The 2848-nt window shown below is 39.5% G+C and overlaps 1 pseudogene; it reads right to left on the bottom strand.

Moving 5' to 3' along the window:
• Positions 1–234: 234 nt before the first annotated feature.
• LOC107563670 (probable carboxypeptidase PM20D1.1) overlaps positions 235–2848 on the bottom strand; it is a 15351-nt pseudogene continuing 12737 nt past the window's right edge.

Raw genomic sequence — 2848 nt, 5'->3', positions numbered from 1 at the left:
AACCTTTTTGTCTAAATGGTTCCATAAAGAACCTTTAACATCTGAAGAACCTTTCTGTTTCATAAAAGGTTCTTTGTGGTGAAAGAAGGTTCTTCAGATAATAAAAAGGTAAGCAAGAGATGGTTCTTTAAAGAACTTTTGACTGAATGGTTCTTTGTGGAACCAAAAATGGTTCTTCTATAGCATCGCTTGAAGAACCTTTTGAAGCACCTTTATTTTTAAGAGTATACTGTGAGGTGGCGGCAACTTCCTGATGTCATTATTCTGGATGAGCTGGGAGTAAAACAGCACGATCTCTTCATAGTTCTGAATGGAGATTCTCTCGTTCACACCGTGAAATCTAGAGGAGGAACATGAATGTTTTATCATATAAAAACTTGACATTTCAAGCTAGGATACTCCACTGTATTACAAAGAGCATTTCTCCTGTGTCTTACCTCTGAGGATCACCTGGTTTGAACCATGACGGAGCAAAGCGATATATATCTTGCGTGATATACTTGTAGTGACGGCTGTCAGTGTTGCCAACACAGACACCTGTGAGTGGAAATCATAGATCAGCTAGAAGTGGCTCTTCATAAGTCAATGATGTATGTAAGGGGTGCTTCAGCAGAAATGCATCACTTGTCTTACCAGGGGCCACCGTGAGCTGAGGAAACATTGCTCTTCACCGTTTTCTTTATGATCTGGAAGCCAAACACCTGCTCATCGTAGGAGCTGATGGGCAGCGGGTCGAATCCATCGACTAGCTCTACCTTCACACGCTCATCTGATACAGTTGACTCGACTAACTCCAGAACCTAAAACAAGACATAAGATCAAACTATGAAATAGTTCAGACAGAAAGGGTTTTGATTCTAACCATTGTAAATAGCGTTTGATTCAAAGGGATAGCCCACCCAAAAATTTAAATTCTGTCATCATTTACTCACTCTTATGTCTATCTGAATTATACATTTTCCTTTCTTGCGGATCACTGAAGACGATATTTCGAAGAACAATGAGGTGCAAACAACACTGGATTTTCATTGTTTGGACACACATGGAGACATTGTTCTAATTATTTTCTTTTGCGTTCCACCAAAGAAAGAAGGTCATACAGATTTGGGATGACATGAGGGTGTTACAGATGACACAATTTTAATTTTGGGGTGAACTACCCTTCTAGAGTTAATCAGTTTTTTAATCAGAATGATTCATGAGAAACTGGTTGGTGTGAAGTAGGTGTGGAGGGCAAAAGTTAATAGATGAGCAATCAGAACTGAATGAGTCATGACCTCTCACCTCCTGCAGTGTTTGGGCTGAGTGGATACGGAAATTGACAAAAGCTTCAGCATATGACGGGATTATGTTAATCTGTCAGAGAAAGAGAAATAATCAGATCTCCATTCATGCTACTTTGTGAGCTACAACAAAAAAGAGAGGCCCACCTTTACACCTGAGTTAAACAGTGACGGACATCGTGGTCCTCACAAAAAGCATTTGTGTCAGGTTTTCACTCCAACACCCTGCATATGAAAGGTACACTGATAATACTACGACAAGGGTTTTAGTGGGTTTTATGTGCTTACATGTTGCAATTAATTAATAATATGGTGAATATATACAGTGGAGATCAAAATGAGAGAATTTATGAACACTTGATTTTTTTCATAAGTAATGTAATCTTCATCGTTCAAAATTTGAAGGAATTTTAGTTCTGGCTATACCATGCTAGTAGAACAGTGTTTTAGAAAATAACCAAGACACTTTAACAAAAAAAAACTTTATTTTGTGGAAAACACAGTGATCAGAATTAGAGAACAGCAATGATTGTAGCACAAAGAAAGATTACAACTAAAATTTCTGAAGGTTAAAGCAGTCAAAAATAGAGTAGGAAGTGTAGAGGCCCTTGCTTTGAATGACTTCAGCACATCTGTGGCCGCAGGACTTCACTAGTTTCTCACACTGCTCTTCCACAGTTTGGTGACTGTAGTGGGTTTCTTAGCCATAACTTTGTCACCAAGGATTTTCCAGAGATTTTCAGTTGGGTTTAGATCAGGACTCTGCAGGAGGTTCTGATAAACATTTGCATTCACCCTGCCATGTAGCTGTATAAGAGGCCCAACTCCAGCTGGAGAAAACATCCCCCAAACCAGGACACTTCCTCCTCCATCTTAAAGTAAACTTTGGACTAGTTCTCCTCTGTCCATGCAACATGCTCCTCAGCAAAGGTGAGCTTAGACTTTTGATTCTTTCAGCTGATGAGAGGCTTCGTCACTGCAGAGTACACTTTCAGTCCGACTGCTCTTAAACATGCAGAGACAGATCCTTACCCTGTTCAGCACTGAACTGGCAAGCAATTCCAGCTGCAGTGTTGAACCGATTGCCCATTGAGATTCTCTGCACTATCCTGTCCTCTCGTGCATTTGTCTTTTGTGGACGACCAGCCTTTTTGGGGGACTTGAATGAGTTAGTGACATTGTAAAGATGCAATATTATAGAAATCACAGATTTAAAATGACCAGCTTCTCTTGCAATGGCTGCTATTGGCCTTCATCTGGACAACCTGCTGTCGGAGGGTTTCAGTCACTTTAGAACGGCTCACCATCTTACAAAGTCAGTGAGAACTGGAAAGTTAAATTTCCAGTTAAATAACTGCCAGTTAAATAGGGTTTGACATAATTAAAGACATTAGCACCAGGTGCCGGATTAACACCACTAACTGGGAGGTATCTGAAAGTGTTCTCTAATTTTGTTCTTTTTCAAATATCTCATTTAAGTTTTTATACTGTGCTTCAGAATATATTTAACTCATGAAATATGCTTAAAACCTGCACTTTTACTCCTGTTAGGATAACTTCAAATA

The sequence above is a fragment of the Sinocyclocheilus grahami genome, unplaced genomic scaffold (assembly GCF_001515645.1).
Source record: "Sinocyclocheilus grahami isolate Dianchi unplaced genomic scaffold, SAMN03320097.WGS_v1.1 scaffold885.1, whole genome shotgun sequence".
Taxonomy (NCBI): domain Eukaryota; kingdom Metazoa; phylum Chordata; class Actinopteri; order Cypriniformes; family Cyprinidae; genus Sinocyclocheilus; species Sinocyclocheilus grahami.
The sequence above is the reverse complement of the archived record's forward strand: the minus strand, read 5'-3'. Positions and strand labels throughout refer to the sequence as shown.